Source organism: Cyprinus carpio, unplaced genomic scaffold (genome assembly GCF_018340385.1).
Source record: "Cyprinus carpio isolate SPL01 unplaced genomic scaffold, ASM1834038v1 S000006749, whole genome shotgun sequence".
Taxonomy (NCBI): Eukaryota; Metazoa; Chordata; class Actinopteri; order Cypriniformes; family Cyprinidae; genus Cyprinus; species Cyprinus carpio.
The window spans coordinates 246475-270819 of NW_024879348.1; the positions used below are offsets into that span (position 1 = coordinate 246475).

General features: G+C 38.8%; 1 protein-coding gene across 1 annotated transcript in view; it reads right to left on the reverse strand.

The window, feature by feature from the left end:
• Positions 1–9944, reverse strand: part of LOC122144679 (histone-lysine N-methyltransferase 2B-like) — a 170766-nt gene extending 160822 nt beyond the window's left edge. Inside the window, exons 1-3 of the mRNA XM_042755816.1 lie at positions 9927–9944; positions 9675–9767; positions 9366–9482 (exon numbers count right to left, since the gene is read on the reverse strand). The gene's annotated coding sequence lies outside the window, so the exon portion shown is untranslated. The remainder of the gene's footprint in view (positions 1–9365; positions 9483–9674; positions 9768–9926) is intronic.
• Between the last annotated feature and the right edge of the window lie 14401 nt (positions 9945–24345).

Here is a 24345-nt window from a genome sequence, read left to right on the forward strand (position 1 = left end):
TAAGGCACTGTCCCGTGTGTTAGTCCTGCGACCTTGAAGTGGGCTCTGATTCATTGGGAGTACTTCTTTATACAAGAGGACAAAGAAAAATGTTATCTTTGGTTTTGTATTACAACACAAGGTAAATGTTATTTTTAAGATCAGTGCGACCTATATTTCATGTTCTTGGGCGGGTCAAGAGAATTCTCCAACATCAGAGTCGTCAAAGTCTGAGCACATCCTTTAAACCTTGGAGTGGCATTATTTTACGCCGGTTTTATCTTACCAACCATCAACAAAATATAACATGATCACCATAATCGCTGGACTACTATTAGAGATAAGGACCTTAAACCATCTCGTGTTCATGTTCATAAATGCATTACTGTAATTGTTCGTTTAATGACTCGGCACAGCTTGGTTTTTTTTTTTTTTTTTTTTGTTTTTATTTTTTTTTTTTTTTTTTAAAGGGAGTCGAACAGGTTTCCCCAGGAAAAGGGAGGGGTTTGGTATTTATTGTAATGGAAAAGTCACTTTTTTTATGCCACAAAAAAAAAAATCATTCAGTGAGGGGACCTAAATACTGTTTGTTTCACAAAACTGTCCTTTTAGAATTGATAGCACACAAACAATATAATTGACTATGTAAAACTTACTAGCCCTAGACATAAAACTTAAATAACCTAAGTCTCTAAAAATAATCTACAAGAAATGACAAAAACTTGGACACACCCTGACTTAAATTTAACTGAATTCATTTGGACCCTATCATGGCGTTGTTTACCGGGAAACAAGGACCCCCATCTGGAACCGAACTGAAGCCCTAGGGTAGAGAGTCTGTACGGCATCTTTTCACACCCAATTTCGATTCAGTTACTGTGAAGGCCACTCTATTGATTCTCTTGACTGGGGTCTGGAGATGGGGACAAGGAATGTTGGGTTGAGTCTGAAAACTGATTTGTGAAACCTCAGGTAACATGAATCCTTTGATTCAGGAGGAGAGGCATTTTCGAGGTGGAGCGAGAAGGGGCTCATGCTTGGGACTTGCTATTTCACGGTGACTTGCCATGCTTAGTTGATTATCCCTGGGCACACTGCCTTCTGCCCACTTTCAGAAATCAAGCCGTTCTTTCTATCGACGGACTGATGCTGTGCATTTGGCTTCCCAGAATAACTCTGAGGAATCCTCCTGATTAGCACCTGGGTTGGTGGTGTTGCTCCGTTGTTGCTGCTGTAAGATATGATACGCGTTGGTGTGGTTTTGCCGAGACTAGCCTGAACCTGCGGCACTGGTATCACCGTAACCTTAGGGACAGGTCGCTGGAGAACTTATGCTGTGGAGTATCTCGCAATCTGGCTGATTGGGGTGTACGAGGGAGAACTAGAGCTAGTTAATTGGTATGTATTAGTCCCTGGGGGTTTTATTCACTAGAATCTGTCCCGCACGGTTTGACCACAGAAGAATTGAGGTATGTGTAAGGGGTGTACCAGGTAAAAGACTCGTGGGGGCAGGGGACTGTTCGAACACTTGTTTGGGAGGCATGCGCCGCGTTATGGCGAACCATACAACCCTTAGTGGCCTTCCAGCAGGCCCCAGATGCTCGCCAAAACCATTTATTAGAAAAATGGAAGCAAGGAGCAAGGGGGAGTTCCTTGTGGTGCAAGGCAAATGGGGGGGGAAGATGAGACAACCCCGACAGGCAAGGGAAAGTGGTCAGCAGAGTTGGCAACAGGCATTGGCCTATGGAAGGGGGTTTGGGTTGTGGAGCCAAGGATTGTAAGGGTCACATTTCGGACATTTGTGTGGGTGCAAGCTGGGTGCAACAAGATGACACTTGTTCTAGTACTACTCAGTGCGCTTTGGCGTTTGAGCCAAAGGACGGGTTTCACAAGCAGGTGACAAAGCATCTCATTTAAAACAGGTTTCATCCTTGTTTTATGGGGGGAGGGCGAGGAAAACAGTTGTTGCCACCACAGGACCAGCAGCATTTTCTGTCAAGTCCAGAACCTCTAGACCACCATCCAACAGAAGATCTGAAAATCCCACTGAATTGTTCAGCCAAGAAAACACTTCCTGCAAAGACATGATGTTGAGTTCATTTTTAGAGCAAGACTTCTTCTTGGGTGCGTGGCGCAAGATCGCACTGCCTTGCAAAGGAGGGTGTTGGCTTGTAGTTGATCTAGAAATGACACTTCAGAATCCAATAGTGCGTTTCTGTCTTGTAAGAGTTATTTCCACAATTTCCTGTTCTTCACAGACTTGGTCCACATGTTTTGGAGTCTCAGCTGTGAATTCTGATCCAACAGAATCTGTTGTATGTGGATTACCTGTAATAGGTGATCTTGGGCAAACTAGCTGCCCGTCGCCAAGGGTTCTGCCATTGTTTGGACCAGTGCATTTAATGGCTCAGTATCCTGACTTCTACAAAACTACTTCCCTACTTCCTGGAGTATCATGTCGTCTGCATTGGCGAGAGAAATTCAGATAATGGTCAGGACATCACCTGCTCACTTTGTGACTCTAAAGTCAAGTCCTTCGTAGCTAGTAAGTTGAATTTGCAGGCTCCTTCTTCTGCATCTCCTCACCACCTTGAGGGTCAGAGTCCAGAGCCACATTTTCATTGAGCAAAGCCCCTACCACCCAAGCTTGCATTCAATACCGGTGCCACCGCTACATCTGTGTCTGACCAAAGTGCCAGGAGAGCAGTTCTTGACCACCGGCCTGACAGGCAGGAATTCTAGTGGCTTGCGCGCTCTGGTAGCCTCTCCCTCCGGCCCGATGGCAAAGAATCATCCACCTCTACCAGTCTTATGCTGTGTGGTTTTGAAAGGCTGTTTGTGTTCCTAGGAGTGGCGGACAGATGAATGTGTAAGGTGGAAGAGGGACTTCAGAGCTGCCTTGTGGGAGGAGAGGTCCCAGGATGCTGCAGGAGACAAGAGGAAGGCCTCCCCTTCAAGCCGAGGTGAGGTGGAGCTCATGTGAAGTTCTCATAATGTTTCCATTTGCATCTCTGAAGTCCAAGTCGCCGTGCCGGTGCTGAATTTGCAGGCTCCTTCTTCTGCATCTCATTATTTACTCAACATCATGTCATTCCAAATCCATAAGAGTTTTGAAACTATTTAGCTGTATTTAGTATTAATCTTTGAAACGCAAAAAAAAAAATTATTCTGATGAAACCTGAGAAGTTTCATGCAACCAAAACTTTCAAAAACGTCACCAAGACGTCATAAAATGAATCCATAGAAAGCGAGCGGTTAAAAAGTATTGTGAAGAGATATGATTGCTTTATATGAACAGATTTCATTTTTAAATATTTTATTTACTTCTAAAAAGTGATCGACACACATAGATAGATACAAGCTATATATATACTAGATATGTGTGTGTGTGTGTGTGTGGATCATTGTTTAGATGTAAATAAAAGCAAAATTTGTTATACACATGATGCACTTATATCGCTTCATAAGCTAGGGAAAGAAACCTCTCAAGATTCATTAAAACAGCTTAAATGTGTTTTGAATATTACCTTACGAAGATTAGTCTGATGGGTTTGAAATGACATGAAGGTGAGGAAAGCAGTTCTTGATTGACATTAAAATTTGTTGTAATTTGATTAATTTGTTTTGGTAAATGAACATAACTTCAAACTGATGCAAAAATCTTACCTGGTGATGGTAGGGTCTGGACATTCCCCTGCTGGTCTCCTGCTGTGTGGATAGCCAGGAGTCTTGCCTCGGCCCCCTGAGTCTTGTTTGTTTTGGTCTTGGAGGGGGTGGCTGGGGGGCAGCCCAGGTGAAAAGGACTAGCTATCCGTGCCATCCTCATCTATAAGACAGAGATATGAGTAGTCTGGATGAAAAAATAAAACTTTTGAAAAAATTAACACTAATTACACACCATACTAGCCATTAACATACATATTTTTAATTTTTAAGTTATATATGCACATACACACATGAGCTTTTTGGACTGTGTACAATTGTGTGATTTTCTCCCTGATCCCATCATGGAGCTAGAGCTTTGCATGGTGATGGTGGCACCTCTGTCACTTTACAAGTGTGGCCGGCATAAGCCTGTGAGGTCACTTGATTGCTCCAATACCATCTAAGGAACATCTGAAACCACATCAGTATGTGAACAACTATGGCTCCTCAAATTCATAATTAAATAGAATTCAAATGTCATCTAAACTGATGCTAGTGCACTGTTCACATTTATTATTTCCTTGGACAATAAATATATTACAAAAAAATGTGGATGACACTTTGATAACTGATCAAAGACAACACCAAATTAATTAATTAATGATCAAGTGAAAGCTGAGTGACTTTAACCTTTGTATGGTGTTCAGGTCTGTGGGACCACGTTTTCACTTTTTTATCATAATAAAAATTATACTATTAATTATTTTTAGCGCCAGACTAATTGGCCTTAGCTCATTTTTCTGTGAAGAACATGTATCAAATTTTTTTAAATGACCACACACTGTACACACCCCCACTGAACACTGGACAGGGGATAATAAAAGAGTGGAAATTTTGGGTCCTGTGTTCATTCACTCTGTCCTCCTATTGTCTGGGCCTGCTATTGAGTATGTGTATGTGTGTTTATGTGTGTGTGTGTGGGAGAGAGAGGCAGTCTGTAGGTGTGAGTAAGTGTGACATTGTGTTTCTGCCCTGCCATTCCGCTGGGTTGTAGCACTTTAACTCATAAATATTGATCAACAGGTAAGGAGCAGAATTTTGACCATAGGTGCTGTTTATATTGCTTGTAATTGGGATAAAGTAAACATCTGGTGAGCTATTTTTATATATCATTTTTGATTGTGTTGGATTAAAGCCAAAAACTGCAGCAGGTTACTGAACCTGGAGAACTGTCTGAGTAACAAAAATATAGACACCACACACAGGGGTTAAACTTTCATATTACTCACTGGTAACCAACTGGATACAATTTTCCAGGAATTTACGAAGACAGCTCCGTCAGAACACCAAGGATTTTGTACATGTAGAGACCCTGCATGGATACATAAAAACCGTTAAACTTTCTCTTATTTTTAATGCCACCAGAGAAAAAACATCCGCGTTTTACTCACCAATCATTACATTTACAGACTCTGGCTCCAAGCCTGTTGCAAAAAACTTCCCTCATGAATTCCATCAAAATCTCACGTAGACCCTTCTAGGAACTTCAAACCCAGTACCTTGTTCAATCTACAAAAAGAAAAAGCTTATTTTACATTCTTCACGCTTCAGTTATACGGTAGCTTTATAAAAAACATATGGTTTTTCCTCTGAGTTTGCTCAAACACTTACACACCTTATTGTTTATAGGAGTCACGATGTTTTGTAACAGTACACTTTCTTATCACACTGGAGGAGCCACAGTTGCTGTGCAGGCGAGCACACACTTAGGTAAGTAGTTACTCGTACGGCTGAGGAGTAAGACAACAGCCCTGAGAAGTAAAGCCTGTCTGGCCTGGCCGCTCCTGGCTAGCTGGCAAAAAATGAAAAAATTAATGCAATTTTATTTCCACTAAAGTATATGATGTATCTATTGAACAAAAGATTAAAAAATGGTATAAAAGACTGCACAATATAAAAATCCTACGAGTTATTATGGATGCCGGAACCCCTGAACTGGAAGCTTAATTTTATTTTGTCATTTTTTTATTTACATTTATTCCAGTTTTTATCTAATGACAGTACTCTAAATCAGATTTATACCAACCATGGTGACCCCTGGTGGCCCAGCACTGTGGACATGCAGCCAAAGCTCGCTGACATCCTTCACCTCTACCGACCATGCAGCAGTTCATGAGCCCATTCATTCTGTCCAATATACAGCAGCCTACCAGCATCCTATACATACAAGACAATATAACTCAAAGTGAGCCAAACATAGGACTCATCTCTGAACCTGGGAACTGGTAAAGGCTTCACCTACATTGGACATCTCCATGTTGCTGGCAGAGGAGCACTGTCTTTCATCCATGAAGAACTGAGAGTTCACATTCTGCAGATCTGCGGTTCCACGAGAAAAAAATCAACCAAAAAGATACAGAAAAACAAGAGGATAGCATGAGACAAAAGATAAAATACATTGCACCTACATCTTAGATCTTGATTGAGGGTTTTCTGATCCTGCTCTTTGAGCCATTGTGCATAACTGTGTTCACTGCTGGGGAATTATGGCATCAGGGGAGCATATAAGCTATGAAACAAAAGGGGCAAAATGAACCTTGACAACACAAACTTTGAATGCATGTAGCATATTAAAATAATAAGAAACATTAGGTTTCCTACCTGATATTCCCCTTGCATATGACAGTTCCATGTTTTGGGGTCCTGACTGTTAAACCAGCTAAATACTTGTTCTACTAGCTGCAAATACGACACAAAGACATTTAAAAAGAGAGAAAAATATGCACCAAGATGAATTACAGCCTGTATTATCACTCATACAATATGCATTTCATTAAAATGCTCAATAATAGCTGAACATCAGCAGCTATTGCAAGAAAAAATAAATTACCTTTATATAATACAATTTGGCTTTGACCAGTGGGCCTTTGCTCCTCTAGAAGATATTCTGTTCTCAGCCGTTCCACCATCACTGCCACCACATCCTCGTGAAAAGCTTTCTGAAAGACCAGGTAAACTGCTTTTTAGTTACTGTTTTTTTACACATGATGCTGAATCTCTCAACTGTGAATTCCAGACATATTCAATTCAATATATTAAAAGACAGAGAAATTCAATAGTTCTTCAATAGCTTTGGATTAAATAAACTATAGAGTATTAGGGATATAATAATGGTAGTTTATATGTTGTTCTGTTGTCATAACCAAATTAAATCAAGTCATAACTAGTTTCACATGTATAAGCTGCATCTAACCAAAGTGAAGTGTACAGGCCATTCTCCAGCTTCTGGCGCTACAGGATGCAGACAACAGCCTGACGGCTCCTTTACAACCTCAAAAATCCTGGACACACCTCACACTGTTGAGAGATACACACATAATGCACATTTGATTCACCGGGACACTGCAAAGAGTATGAACAGATACAAAATTGGGATTTGGCTTCAAGGGGGACATTGTTTAAGCAAACAGGCAGCTGAAAAGAAAATACTGTGCACACATGAGGGGGTGGCTGATGGTGGGAGAACTCTTCCAATCCATTCATGATTTTCTCCAGACCCGGCTTCCTCAAAACTTCCTGAACAGCGCCCTGCCAACCGCATGGAACCCTCACTGCAGGGGGAGCAAGGCTGAGAACACCAGACTCTTCCCCGCCCGCGTCGACACAGGGGTCCTCATACAGATCATCTGAAAAAAGTATTCTTGTTGGGATGGAAGCCTAGGAACCAGCGTATTATGTGTTTGCATCGAGGCACTGAAAGCAGGACACATCCTACCTGTAGAGCCCCCCTCACATTTGGGATGGACCCAGTGGGCACATCGGGCACACTGCATCGTACTGCTGTCAAACTCATGTTCCTCGGTGAGCACTTAGACACACACAGCGCGAAGAGTTCCCTGAAAACACACACACAAAACAAATTACAACAATGCAAAATTAGGTATAACGATTTTTAAAGTAACTGAGGTCATTACTATCAAATTTTAATATAATCTCTGCAACTATTATGGTATACTATATGCATACAAATATAAGATTGATTGATTGTTTATGATTTAGTGCCATACCAGCTACCATGGTTATACACAATCCCGCCAAGAAAACTCTAATATGGGCCGCCATCTTGCCTGCCGCCATTACTGCGTGCCTGCGAAGTGTGACACTTGCCAGTGCCCTCTAATGACATTTCAATGAAAGCGGATCCTGCTCATTAAAGAAAATGTCTGGTGAAAGGGAAAATTGGTGTAGATGATGTCAGCCAGTGGCCAAAACTTACTGATAAAAGGTAATTTATTGACAACGCATAATGTAATAATGTATAAATATGTAATGTATTGTAATTAAAGTGTATTAATTGATGACAACAATAAAACCTTGAGCAGCTGCCATTACTAGCTGTGTTGTTAATATGTTCTAAGCTTCACAAGTTTCAAATAACTATTAGGCCATCCTTAAAATATTCTTGTTTGCCATAGCAAGCCCACCCTGTCAATTTAGGACTGACCCAATTAACTATTTTTTTTCCCCTTTTTGTCCGACCGACTTGCAGATTGTAATTGCGTTAAGACCACGCATTTTTTTACTCTTCAGACTAATACAAATGCAATAAAATGTAGAGGCACATGCAATTGGCGCTTTACTGCAGCTCTCACACCACACATCCATTTTCTCACAGAAAAGAAATCGCGAAGCAAGGGGACCACGGAGACCGACAATCTCAGCTCTCAGATTCTGTCAATTTTATTATGAAATTCAAACAATGAATGCCGTTTTTGCGTGTAAGCGTGTGTGCGACAGATCCCTAGCTGCACCTGAACTGATCACCTCTAGCTAACAGTAAAGAACTCTGTGTAATCCATTATGACCGTGAACATGGGTTAGTCAATGTGCAACAAAGGTTAGTGCTGGATTTCACAAGCGGTTTATTCCATGCCTGTAGTTTTTGTGCTGTTGTTAAAACAGCCAGCCACACAACACACTCTTCTAGAAACATCACTGGACAGCATCACATTGCTAAAAAAAAACTAAATAAAATAACTTTTCGTTACAGCTATAATCTGCTACAGCCAGCACACGGGACTAGCGCTACTTCTGCTACTTCCTTAGCAGCAAGGCACGCAGTAATGGCGGTGCTGTTTTACTTCCGTGTTTAAGCGGTTGGCTATAGATAATATAATAAAATGTACATATATTTATATTTATAAGTAAATAAATAACTACACTATATAAAACAACCAAAATAATTACAAAAGGGTTTATTTGATTCAAATCTAAAACTAAATCTGGTCTCACTTAATAAAAATCTTTTCATAAGAATAAACTGAAAAGTGAAGACTCCTACAACATCAAGACATCCACAGTCCTAAAGTGGCATTCAAAAAGTTTGGGATCGGTACCCATTTCTTATGTTTATGTTTTTTTAATGAAGTTTCTTATGCTCACCAAGGCTGCATTTATTTGATCAAAAATACAGGAAAAATTTTAATTTTTATGAAATATTACTGTAATTTAAAATAACAGTTTCTATTTTTAATATACTTTAAAATATAATTTATTCCATTATGAGACACTGAAGACTGGAGATATCGGAGCTGATATATATATATATATATATATATATATATATATATATATATATATATATATATATATATATATATATATATATATATAAGAATTATTATATTTATATAATTAATATAATTTAAAAACAATCTGACAAGATGATTGCACTGTCAAACCTTTGCTATGGAGTTTGCTACAGTCAGGGCAGAGTTCAGCTCATGGTTCCAGGGCGTGTCCGAGGACTTCCCAGGTGTCACACCACAGCTCTTACACCTAATACACAGCATACAAATCTACAAAGACACAAAGCAACAAACTTTATTGATGGACCAATAACATGCTAAAAAAAAAAAAAAAAAATAAAATCAAAAAACTTGTACTCTATTCTCACTGTACATTTAATTCAAAATGGAATTGTGTGACAGACTAGAGAAAGTTAAAGCATTTTTGGACATGTGGTACCCTGTTGGAGGGAAATAACTTACCCATGAGGTGTTCATTTTGACAGGTTTGGGATACGTTGGTCCTAAACAGGATGGATGGTAGCAGTACATGCATCTCTTGCACTGCAAAACTGGCTAAATGGGGAAGAACAGAACATCTGCTGTCAAATATATATATACACTTGCATGACTCTTTCGTTTACAATATATCTTCTTCTCTGCAAATAAAAAAACTCTAGGTCTACTTCCATAACTATTCTTATATTAGTACTAAATTTAAAAGTGTAAAAGCACCTTTGCTTGCTTGCTCTTTATGACCACAAACATGGCAGAACTTGCAGCGTCCGGCAGCACCAGTTCTCCTTGTTCTCCTCCTTTGGACGATGGAGTCTGGTGGCAAGCAGAAATGGTGAAAAGGCTCACAGCACATCTGACAGTAGATCATCTGGGGAAGAGGAACAATTCATCTCAAAATTAAATAAGGATCAACTTTTTATTCTTCAGCATAAAATGGACATGACCACTGACATGCTGTGGGGTACTGTGTTATGAAAGAAATAGTGTGAGTAATGATTCAGAGGTATTGAGTGATGTAATGAGAGCTGGATCTTACATCATGCTGGACCTTTGCTGGCACAGAGCAGACACACAAACTGGGGCATGATGGGGGACTGAAGTGAGAATACTCAATCCTCCCATCAACCACACATTCTGGATGTGACAGTCTTCCTGAAAAGTAACAAATACATTTTGTTAAAAAAAACAAAAAGAAAAAAAAGAGAAAATAATTTATGGCAGAATTGATATATATTAGGGGCTGGGCAAGTTAATGTGTGTTTTTTTCTGTTATTCTATATAAAGCAATTTATACTATAATTGCGTTACATTTTTTCATTAATTTAATAACCCAGGACACTATTTTTATCTAAAGTTAAACAGTTTTTTTAATATTATGAAAGTTCCAATTGCTCACTGGCTCTCGCTGAATCACAGGAGGGGTGGGATGCTGATCAGCACTGGCTTGGGATGGGTCTCATCACGCGTCTCAACCAATGAGAGAATTTGGGGTGGGCCTCAACTAAGGACTGCAGCATGAAGTGCTCACGGACTTCATAATTGGGAAATAGGAAGTTTCCGATAGCACTTGAAGGCAGCAGAGAAGCAACGCATATAAACTACTATAAAGAGTGTTGTGATGGAGACATGTTCTTGTTTTTTCTTAAGAGTCTCATTGTGTTTTATATTTTTTATTTTTAATATTTTGTACTTCTTTTATTGTTAAAATGTACTTTAGTGTTTGTTATGTATGCATTTGTTGTGATTTGGCTGCTACCTTGGCCAGGCCTTCTCTTTCTTGTAAAAAGAGATTCTGAATCTCAATGGGACCTCCTGGTTAAATGCAAAGGTATAATAATACAAAGAAAGTTATGTTGTGTATTTGGTGGTAATGCACTTGTTTATGCTGTTTAAGGATAAAAACACATTTTCCACATAATGTACATTATTGTTGTCCTCTATGCCCCGCCTTTCTGGAACGTATCGATTTTTTTACAAAAGCTCATCGGTCCTGAAAAAGTGAGGTTTGCTCTGATTCTGGCCAGCTATCCAGCTGCTGTGATTGGCTGAATACCCAAGCTGTTTGTGACGGAAATGTTTATGCACCCTTAACATATTGTGATGCCCTGTCCAGACAAACATAAAACCCCATTATAAACGCAGTGGATATAAACATGATTTCTAGTCGTTTCCTCTTTTGGAAGGCCAAATAAAATAGTTTAGCTTTCTCAACTAAACAGTATCACACACCGCGCCTTGAGTGAGCAGAGACCGGAGGCCCAAAGTGATGTCGCGGTTCTTGAGAACGGCACAGTCAGGATTCTACAAAGGAGCAACTAGTGAAACACATTGCAAAGGTGATTGTATTTCCTCACCAACCAGCTCGATCAGCACCACAGGGCCCCATGACTTAAGTGGATATCGGTCCCCTTTGGGAAGCCAAAACCAAAGTGTAGAAGTTAGTTTCGCTTGGCCAGTGAAAACACTCCACACCCCCCCCCAAAACAAAAAGGGGGGGGGGGGGGGGCCCCCATATATACGACATTGTGGCGGTATGCCTTGTTTCTGTTGGCGCGGAACATCTGAGCCGGGCGTTATGGCAAAATCTTCTCCACATAGTGACATAGAAATATGGGGGCGTGCAAAGAACGCAGCCGTTTCGGATCTCGGGGGGGAGGGTGTGGACTAAGTCTGAACTTTTATAAAGAATATCTCTTTGGATTTAACGATTCTCAGTCTTTGCAACTTTACAATCTTCTTTATGCACCAAGAGATTGTAAAACTCCAAAAGAGGAAGGGAAAAAATTAAATTGCATAATATATGACCCCTTGAACGTACAATACTGAAAGACAGCCTTTCATTGGGTAGGAAGCATTTTTCTTGGCTAGCTTTCTTAAGGATTAATAATCACGTTATTTTGCATTTCACCCAAACTGATTTGGCAAAACTTAAAAACGCGTGGGTGGTTGAAAGAGACTTGAACAGTGGACGTGGGAGCCACCAGGGCAGCAGAGGATTGTGCGTAGGTCTTACAGCCTTCCTTGAGAGGCTACAATGATTTGTGCAAAAAAGAAATGATTAATTTCATCATTTGTATTGTCTAGGTGGCCATAGCTTTCTAGCACAGAACGCTTTCATCCTGATGCCTTACATACAGGACAATTCGTATTAGGCTATACAGAACAGTTGGCAACCCTATTTTTGCATATAGATTTTTATTGAAAATGTAACTGAAAAAATGTAACCAGAAGTTTTTGTAAGATATATGGAATATGCTTGTAAGTTTTTCTTGCCTCATGGGTTTTACATTATCTTAAACAAGCAACGAAATTTCAACATTAATGAAACTTTGAGGTACATTGTAGGTACAGGGTTCTCACACCTTGGTTAACTTCACAATTCAAGGGACCTTCTTTCAAGGACTTTCACAGGTCCAATAGTCTTAAAATTCAAGGACTTAATCCGGGTGTTTACAGATATAAACAAGTTAGATTTCTAAGACTTTTTAAAGGACCTTTTTAATAAACACCTATATAAAATTTAAGGACAAAAAACCTCTGATGGAAATCACAACATTATTATACATACATATAATGTAATATTTAATTTGTTATATATATTATATATTTATATATCGCTGTCAAAACATGCTATTATTATTACAATTACTACGCGCAAGGCTTGTCACATCAGCAGACAGATATCCTATACAAAATATCCCCACAAAAGCAACCGCATGACCAAGGGTGCGCCTCAATCAGCTCAAAAGCTCATAAATCAGTAGATAGTGTACACGAACTCCTATCACTGGTAAGTTCCCCTGACTTACTGCACGTTGGGACAGTGATCACTTGAATTCTAGTGACAGGATTACGGTACAGTGTCAACAGACAACATAGTAGAACGCCAACAAGCAAGACCAATCTATATCAATTTTCAATAAACTATATAATCAATATTTATGTTGAAATATACTAAAATCGGTTTGTCCTTTCAAATTTCGTCGCAGTGTCTATATTTTTAGAGTTGACTCTTGTGGTTTATGTTTCATGCTTCAGAAATGTGACTATTTCCGTAAGGGAACATATTGAGTCAATGTTCTGCTTCATGGGTGCATTGTGGGATTTTTTCAGGGAGTTTTAACATTCAGTGCACTGAAGGTTTTCAAGGTGAGACCAAGATTTCTGGTGGTGTAAACAACTAATTCTGAAGCAATATTTTATTTGTGCTCTGTCAGCTTTTACATTTCTCTAAAAAAATTTTATATTAACCTCAGGATGTTATTTACTTTATAAGGGCCATATTTTAAACCTTATTAAATGTATGTATCATATTACATGTCAAGTTCTTACAAGTGATCCGTACATTCAATTTACATTATGGCTGTTATCAAACAAATTAATTTACATTGCACAATTACAACTGCATTAATGTAATGAGATTAATGTTGATTAGAATTAATGCAATTTTGATTAATGCATCCTCAAGCATAATGTCTTACTCTCCCACTCTCAAGACTTCATCAAGTGTTGGGTTCACAAGCGCACTCTGGGTTGCATTGGGTCCTGTGATTATTGCACTTTTATTCTATAGCAGTACTTTTAAATGAAAAAAGATGATGATCTTGTCTTTGGAAAATATTATTTTATTCTACCATGTCAGAAACAGCGCTCGCATGAGGCCTACAACTAATACAAGCAATTCTACCCCATCCAGAAGTGGGATCACCAAGAGCAATGCATAACTGACCGCCATAACAACTGACCAGTTGATAACCGACCGCCAGCAGAAGAATAATCGAATGCCATGAGTTACGACTTGAAAACAAAGTTCACTAGATAGTGACCATGTGCTGATTCTGAAGCCGCTCCTCAATGTAGACTGACAAAGGGGAGTATACTTAAAGACTTGCACACTCAATTGTTCGCTAAATGGAGCTTTTTGCTCATGTATCCTACCTCTCAGTACCAAATCCAAATATTCCATAAGATTTCCATATTTATGATGCTAACATATCTGAATGCTAAACTATTATTTATGTAAATTATAGGGGTCTGTGTTTCAGTAACGTTCCAACGGTGACAGAGGCGTAGCGCTGATGTTTGATAATCTTTTGATAAAGAAATTACCAACTGCGCTTGTCAAGTTAGCAATGATGCTAGAACTGATGTATTTTGTTTCCAGGTGTGTGGTGCAAGCAGAGGCGCTGATCACTTCAACTGTTTTCTTTATACCAGCAGAATTAGCTTTGAGCACTTATGGTCTTAACAATAATGCATCACTGCTTGTATAAAGGTCTGGTTTTATTTATGTACACTCACAATGAAAACTAAACATTGTGCTTTTTGTAAAATAAAAGAAAAACAAATAGGGGATGTCACTTTTTCTGGGTTCATTTGAGCTTTCTTTCTGTGAACAAAATAAATACTGTCACAAAACTTAGAAACTCAGCATATATGGAAACATTACGTGTACTTTTCTGTTTTTTCCTTTGTTTATCTGTGAAGCTAAATCAAATATATTTCAAGAACTTGTTCGCGTATTGTGTATATACAATTTACACCTCAATAAATTAGAATGCTCATTAGAAAAAGTCCATTTATTTTAAGTAATCAACTCAAAGTATAAAATTCGTGTATTAAATAAATTCAATACACACACAGACTGAAGTAATTTAGAGCCTCAAGTTCTATTAATTATGATGATTTTAGCTCACATTTAACAAAACCATTCACTACAAATTCATCTCAAGTGCGAATACTTCATAAGACCAATAAAAAAAGTATTTTTTAGTGAATTAGCCGGCCTTCTGAAAGTAGTATGTTAATTTACTACTGTACATATACTCTCAATACTCATGAATTAACTTTCCTAATGCATATTCTACCTCTATTGAGATGCACCTGTATATACTGCAATTATATATATATTTACCAATGTAACAATATTTAGTATTTCACATCTAGGTGGAAAAAAGCGTGTAATTTGTACTACCAGTCTACTCAAAAATAAATGAAAATAAACAAGCATAGCAGATTTGTTTTTGTTTTCTCCTGTTGCACCGAAATCGGTATTGAACCGCGGGACCCAACCGAGGGTAATGCATCGAATCTTTGACATCTGTGTACCTTTCCCCACCCCCTACTCTATAGACCGATAATAGCCTCGCTTATGTACTGTTTATTAATAGTTTTATTTAATTGTAATAATACTATACAGTATTACTGTTTTGCACAGTGGCGTACAAGTGGGTTTTAAAATAAGAGGAGGCACTGAGGCTGCACAATTAATGAAAATTAAATGCGCGAAAGGCAATAAATCATGATTAGGCGCAGAAGCTGCCATTGTCATGTGTATCTCTAAGAAGTGAAGCACAGTTCTGTGATCAGCAGTAAAATCTCATCCCGAAGGCCGGAGGGCACCCCCACACTGAAAACCAAATATGCCCCAAGAAGAAAACCCAGGAAATGCCTATGGCCGCAGCTGAATAAACAGAAGATTTAACTCCTTTCATTGATTCAACGTAACTAATAAACACACGACTATGACAATATATGGTTTATCTAAGTTAATATTAGTATACTTTCATCATAATAAAGTATATCTATAACTAAAATGCTAACAGACATAGCCATTATCACTGCTTTTAGAATACAATGGAATATTGTGTACCTTTTAATTATTCTGGGTGTAAGGAGCCACATCATCTCACAGAAGGATTTATTTCAAACACTTTACTGATGTTATGAAGTGAGTTTGAATTAAAAACATGTTATTAAATGTGGTATTTTCACATGCTGTCAGATGGAACAGCATTTACTACATAGAGCGTAGTTCACTGAGAAGATATGCAAATAGCTGTCATTATCGCGAACGACTTCGCAAATATTATAATCCTACGATTATATTGTCTGCGATTATGAACACGATTTTGCATAGCTTGTCAGAGAACTACAGCTCTATGTAGTAAATGCTGCTCCACCTGAAAGCAGGTGATGGAGATTCACTGCTATACTGCACAGAACCGACTTTACTGACAAAATGTGAATGACAATCGCAATTAATTGCATTCGATTATTGTGCAGCCCCAGGAGGCACACTTATTGTATTGGTCTGGGGGTCCCTGATGATTATTATTTGCTATTGATCAATCACTTTAAAATGACTTTTTGGTTGCTTTTAGTCAGAAAACGTAAAAGAAAACGACACACATACAGCACGATTATATAATTTCACTTACCTGGCCTATTACTTGAAGCAAACATCCATCCTTTCAAGTCTGTGTTAAAAGAGCTGACTTCTGTAACGTCAGCCTATATCCAGCTTAGACGTGTTCCCTTTATTTTTAATTTGTATATACACTGTTTGAAAGACAGCTTGGTAAATCTGCTGGTGATCAAATATTCAATATCGCTACTCATCATAAGTACTTGGTACATTAGCGCAGCGGGAGACGTTCAAACTAATATCACATAATTTAGTCTCTATGAGATGGTTGAATAACCAGAAGGGGAGGCTAGCCTCCCTGACAAGGTTTCTTTTATCAACACAGAAAAACACCTCAGTGCTGAAAGTGAACAATCGATGCTGATTGACAATTTTTTTTAAACCCACCGAGGCACAAGAAGCTCCATCTCTTCCCCCGGTCATCCCCCTCCCCTTCGCATCACCTAGCAGTTGTAATAACATCAGCAAGCTTCAGGCAGAGTCCACAATTCGCAAAAGAAAAAGCGGTGCTCTTTCCAACTAATTCAGTAAGCATGTTATGGTAGTACAAGCTGGTTGAAATTACAAAACAAAAAAATACACATTCTGAGACATGAACATGAAATGTGAATTTGATTAACATTAAATCGTCCTCCTCCAATTTTTCAACACACCTCAAAATGTTTGGGGCACACGCCGTTGCCTCCCCTGCCTCCCCCGAAAAACCGCCACTCTTGCTGTGTTTACTATTATTTTACATCAAAATCATACAGCCTTGGTGAGCATAAGAAAGAGACTTCTTTCCAAAAAACAATTAAAATTCCAACATTTAAAAATCTAAAAAAAAAAAAAAAAAATGTACTCATTCCAAAACTTTACGGCTTTACTAAGGTCCTAACTGAATTATAATTAATTCAAACTTCATGCATTTTGGATGAACCACAACACACAAACCAAACTAAGTTTCTGGGTTTATAGCAAAATCATTGAAATCTTTTCGTGCTGCCCTTGCAGTCCACACGAATCCTTGTTCATCGGTACCCTGTGACCAGCTTGCCCCTCTGGGTTGCATCCATTGGGACCTGTGGAGTCCAGGGACACTGGACGGAGTGGTGCTCCAACCGACGTCTGAGGAATGGTAAGAGAGCGGAGCAATGAGTAAAAGCTTGCTCCTCTTTCACCACTTCACACATCAATTTCTGTGAGTTGTGCTGTCGCATTCAGTAAGCAGGGATTGCTAATCCCAAATGGGCCGCGTTGCACAACACTGGCTGGAAGCCTTCAAGCCGCAACTGCACGCCTGCGCTACAGGCTTAAGGGAGGGACTTCCTGTGTGGGGTGCAGGGAAGGTGGGTGGTGCTGGGGGGTCCGAGGATGATGATGGTTCAAGTGGCCTCCTGTGTGAATGTCAAAAAAAAACCAAAAAGAATGGGGTATATGGAGGGGAGTGGCATTATAGTGGGACCACAACACAAGCAGGAAAAGGTTTTGATAAAAAGTGGGCAAGAGGAAGACCATCACCAAAACAGAGCATGAGAAGAAAAGAGAAGGCAGACAGCAGAGGGAATCTTTTCCCTCTTCCTCACCATCAGAACTGTAGATGTTCAGAACAACAAGGCAAAAGAGTATACTAGTCCACCAATGTCCTAACCCCCAGGCAGAACGTGATGAGCAAGAATAGTTCTTTGGTCTAAATTTTTGTTCTAAACAGTGGCAACCACAGAAAACATGTGCATATTTAATGTTAATTATTCTCGCTACAGTTAAGAAAGAAATTACTTAATTCCAGAAATGTTTATGTAACACCTGATTAGAACAAATGGTTTTACTGTAGTTTTGGAAAGACAGGAAGACATGCATCTAGGAACAGGGTAAAAAGCATTTTTGTTTTGTTTTTTAAACAGATAAAGACATGAGATGAATTCAGGATTGTAACCAAATGAAGTTAAAGAGGATGACATCAGAGAGATTCAGGATGATAGACCAGAAGTGATTGACCAAAATGAAAATGCAATGCAATGATAAATTCATTACAGGAAATGAAAATTTAAAACAGTATCCTTTTCATCATAAAACAGTAATTAGTTTTCAAGTTAGTTTTCATTTCAAAATACTGTAAAAAAAAAAAAATACTGTAAAAATATTAGTTTATTTTACCGTGAAATACTACACTTTACAAAAACACATTTGAAATAGTATATAATTTGATATTCTGTATTTTTTTATCATGATTTTTTTTAAAACATTTGTGGATAAAATTGTACCAGCCTTTTACAAAACAACCCCAGCAAACACGGAGGCCTAAAAAATTGGATTTCGACTTTTTTTCGCCATAAATGATTGCATTCCTGGACAAACATACATCGGGTTCATGATTTGATTATAGCTTGAATTAATTGTTCAGACGTTTTTTCCATTTTGAGAATCAGCAAAAATTCAGCTGAGTTATTTTGATCCAATACATTTATTTCTGCTGGTTGTTTGGCCCAAACCAAAAAGCCTGGATAAAGCCCTTGCCGTGTTTATGCTTTGTTGCCTCTTCGGGAAGGCGGTTTTTTTACAGACGTAGCCCACTTCTGGGGAAAGTAAGTTGTTTCAAAAGTATTTGGTTGGTCTCAGAGAGGAAACTGGTTTTACCATGATCAAGCCAACATATCTCAACCTCCAAAGACAAAAAGAAAAAGAGCTTTTGTCCAATGAATATATAATTGTACGTGTCGCATAAAAAAAGTATACACTTGACTGAGGTTCTTCTGGATCCCGCTAGCCTTTGTCTTTTCAAAGCTGACACTCTGTGTTTCTGTGTCAGAGTCGTCATACACAGCAGGTTTTCTGTAGGACGAGGAGTGAACTCCCCCCCCCCAGGACCCCCCCCACTTGTTCGTCTAGGCTTAGACCTATCCTAGGTTGGGCTGAACTGGGCCTGTGCATCCTCCATCATCTCCCCCCTCTCCCCCTAGTTTTCTTCTTCGCTGCTGTTCATGGCAAGGCAGCCACTGATGGCCGGCGTCGATTCATCATGGACTGCGTCAAAGAGAGAGGTGGTCAAAAATAAAATTAACAAATATGAGACGCATAACCAAAAGGCAAAGCCAACTTCGTATGCTTATGTTGGTGGCAGGGTACCAGTAGTTTTAACTGCAATATTTGAAATGATATACATTTGATTCACTGTATCGATATTATTTAATAACAATTTGCACCCTACTTCCAAGTAACCGAGAGGTTGATAATGAATTGCTAAAAAAAAATTAATTTTAAATAGGCAAAAAGTAGAATACCTTTTGTTAAATCGTCTCATTTTGTGTCCACCGCTCAATCAGCCACCACACTTCTTTAGGCTGTTAAAAAAATTTGAAAAAAAAAAAAAAAAAAAACACAGTCCAAGAATAGGATCAAGCAACTGAAAAACACTTTTAAAAAAAGGAAAAAAGGAAATATATGATTGTGGACCCTTTAAAAAGCTGGGAAAGGTTACTCCATTGGCTACATATGTAATTGACACTATTCGTTCACTTACACACAGCTTTCTGACGTTTCTTGTTGGGTCCTCCAAATTTGGGCTTGTCCAGACAGAAAACACACCTCCCGCAAGCAGTCCTCCAGCCGATTGCAGCCCTTGCAGCGCAAGCAGCGTTTTAGCCGACAGCCAAAGGCTGTGCTTTCGTACCTGCGTCTAATTGTCAGCTTCGGCTCAACAATGATTCTTCACTCTCAGCTTCTGAGTGAGATGCAATGCAACATCTTGAAGAGCCAGAAGGGGCAGTGGAAGAGGGAGAGAGATTGTTAAAAAAAAAAAGCCCAGAAAGCATCTAAACATAAGAATAAGGGCATTTTGGGCATGTCAAAGTTGGGTTTAGAAAGAAACAAAGTGAACACTCCTTCTAGACATTACCTAGATACAATACCACAAGTTGGCATTTCAACAATTATTATTATTATTAGATAATGACTGTGCACTTTAAATTGCAATCACACGTTATCAATAATTTTTCAATTAAGGGAAAAAGATATAAGAAAGATATTAGAATATCCTTAAATGTAGATTTGTGTGTTTGTGCAGTAAGTGCATTATGTGAGCTCTCCAAACAACCTTAGACAATATTAGGGGGGAGGCATTTTAAATACAGTCCACAATGCAGTTTGCATGTGTTTGTGGCATTTGAATGCAACACACTTCCGGATAATTTTATTTTCACATTTACTTAATTACAAACCTTTGACCATTACATGCTGAGCATATATAAAAGGATGAGAACATTGTCTGCCTACACAAAATAGCAAGTTAAAGTTAAGAGTTTAATGCAGAATTACATTATTATTGCAAGCAATTACACTAAATTAAATGACTAATAATAGTAATATTACTAAACATACTACGCAAGTGTGCAATAATAATAACGCATAATGGAAAGGTGGTCCAAAAAGAGAGATATTTTAGGAATTATACATTAAATAAAAACTAAATATTTGTAGTTATTTTAGAATATTTTTATCTAGGAATTGTGATAAATATTGATAATAGAAATATCTGTATTTACAACATTTTGCATTTGTTATATTTATCATTAAACTATTTTTTTAAAATCATTCTACCCTCTCTACAATTTGTTTACAAAGCTTTAAAGGAAATCATACACTTTATGTTTCCAAGCCCAGCATGAGCACATATTACAATAACACTGTAACTAACATGAACAAAATATACAATTTCCAGATCAAAAGAGCCCAGATGTCTCCGTGAGCAACTGTCACTTATAATGGATGCGGCGACAGAATGAGGAAAGGAGAGGTGTGTACCCTCTTCGGCAGGAGAAGCAGTGATCCCCTCTATCTCATGAAGAGGAAGGGCGCTGAGCCTGGGAATGTCATCAGGAACCATGGCACGTGGTTGTCCCAGTGCCACTGCTGCTGCTCGACACACATGCTTTATACGCGGACCACCAAATCAATTGCTCCTATGGAGTTAAAAGGGCATAACGGTAACTCATGATCCAAACTAAAAAAAGCTGCAGAGAAATATTTTGTAATTGAAGCATACCTGTGGAGCAGCCTCTGGGTTAGCTGGGACTACTCTCTTCCCCCTCTTTCTGCCTCTCTGCACGACTGCCGCGGATCTATCTCTTACTCTCACAGAGTTAGACAATCGGAAGCTGCAGAGCATAAACACCATCAGAAGTATATATTTATAAAGAGTACTGTGGCATTCACAAAGATAAAAAAAGACTTTAAATGTGTTTATCATCAGTGTCTGTAAAACTATTTTAAGGTGTCCTTGTTACACGTTACATGTACTTACTATTATAATAACAATTAATTATGTATAATTACATGTAAGTAACCCTAAACCAAACCCTAATCCTAACCATACAGCATGTACATATAGTTAATTAATATTATTCAGCACTTAAATGTTATAATTACACTGTAACAAGGACACACTTAAAATAAAGTGTAGCCCCAATGTCTTATTTAGAAGAAAAAAAAAAATTCTTCACACTAAGATATCAAGAAGAACAAAAAATAAAGTCTGGGGTCAACCAACTCTTTTATGCTCACCAAGGCGGATCAATATTATATTTTTTAAAGATGAATTTTTACAGTAACATTGTAAAATATTATTACAATTTAAAACATTTTCTATTTGATTATATTTTAGAATTAAAAAAAAAATTTCTATGATGACAATTTGATAGCCGAATTTTCAGCATAATTACTCCAGTCCTGGTTTTTATTATTCTCAATGTTGAAACAGTTCTGCTACTTAAGATTTTTTGCGGAAACTGTGATACATTTTCGTCAGGATTTTTTGATGAACAGCATTTATTGAAAGAAAAAATCCATTGTAACATTCTAAATGTTTTTTGACTATCACTTTTGACCAATTTTATGCATCTTTAAAATACAATTTTTAATTTAATAAATAATAAAAAAGAAATTGTACTGACACCAAACTTTTGAATGCTCCTCAGATGAGTCTTTGAAAACAAAACCCATCTTATGCATACTGTCAGAACTTGTCAAATACATAGTGATTTGTACAAATGACACAAAGCACTGTTTGTATTCTGACCTGAGCTGATTTGAGCTGTTTCCTGTTGGTCGATTTTAATTAGTTGGACTCTTGCTCTCTTCAGAGAGGTGGAACATCCTCTGATTGGCCCTGGAAAATACTCATTCTCTGGGTGTTTCCACCTTGCTCCCACGCAAGCATCTGGGCACTTTGTGCAGTCATTTCAGTGGTGCCTTCAAGGCTGGTAGTCTCTACTGAAGGAACAAATTACCTTAGGATTAGGAGCCAAAACATTTGGAGAGGGTTTGTTGTTGTTAAAAACATTGATTTCATCTTTAATCTTGTTAATTATTGCATTTGCATGCAAAGTACTTATTGTAGATTTTATTTTATTTTTTTTTTTACTGTAAAGCACTTTGAGGTGCATTCCTTGCATAATAGGTAGTCTACAAATAACTTAGTATTATTAGTGGCATAATACTCAAACATGACAGAGAAAGCCCTACCGTTCTCCTTAGCAGGGCCTTCTGCCAAAGATGCAAGCGGCATCTGATCAGAGAGTTTCCCAACATGTATGGTTACTTTTGGCACCACTCCTGGAGAAATACATGTCTTGCAATTTGAGATCAGACTTTCTTCCTCCCACATCAAGAGTCCCTCCCTTAGCACCGTCCTCTGTTAGCTTGGAGCTTGCACTGGCAATCCGCTCCATCCTTCGTTTTGTCAGGCATGCTGTGAGCTTCTTCAATTTCCAGTAATCTTATAGTGGTCTGCAGATTGGCCAAGTCTCCGACCCCTCCCGCGAGGACCACCAGACAGCCCAGAGGAACTCAAAATGGGTTTGACACCCTGCGATTGCACCTTTTCCGAAAAACAACTTTTTCATCGTTGTTTAGGATCAGCAGTTCTTGTGCGGTCTTCGGCTTGCTTCCGGAATGAAGGGTTTTTGGAGCTCAATATTCGGTTTCCCGAGAACCATCGGGATCTCAGTAAGAGCCGGTTTCTTTGGGGAACCTCGTTCTGGAAGAGCAGACATGCGCTCATCATCCATGAACCTCTTCGGGACCTTGATGACCCGAGAAGATCGAGCACTAACAATTGGTCTAGTGGAGTGTTTAGGCTGTTCAGCTTGGCTTCCAGGCTTGGATCCATCAATCTCTCCAACTGGCTGTTCCTGTCCTTCCACTGGTTGCAGCACGTGTGTAGAGTCTGTCTCTAGAGCAAGTCGCTGTCTCTTTCTTGGCATGCTAGAGGCCTGTCCTTGACTGTGAGGTACTCTGCGGCGCAACACTCCTGTTGCAGTAACTTTCTTCGTCGCCTTACAAAAGGCTTCTTTTGGGAAGAACTTAAACTATCACTAAAAGAAGGTCCTGCATCTCCACCAAGAGATTCTAGAAGCTCATTATTTGCATCTGTCCTTTTGCCCCTTCTCTGTTTGGCCTTTGGGTTTTGAGGATACAGCACCTGTCGATCACTAGCAGCCATTACCTCTGTCTTGTTCCTGTGGGTCTTAGCATATTCTGTTGAAGCTCTTTGGTTTTGGGTGTCTCTAACTCTGGAGGCTCGCTCTTTACCTTTAACCAGTGTTAAGCTCCACACTAATTTTGCCCTGCCTTGTCCGTCTGTCTACTGCACTGGAACCACGCTTCTTTGTCCTTCCAGTCATCCCCTCCTCTTCAAAAGCCCCATCAGCATTTTCATCATTTTCTGTATTTAAGGAGACCATGTTCCCTCTGTCTGGTTCCTGAGTACCCTGCAATTTCTCTTACTTGAGCTGCCCTGTTTCAATTGTTCATCTTTTTCCACAGATGGCCTTTGTGACTGTTCCGTTACCTTCTTGGTCACCTTCTTGGCTGCCAATTTAATAACCATTTTGGGCCTCACAGATTTTTGGTCGGTTATAGAAAATCTTTTGCCTTTCATGTCAGATTTTTTCA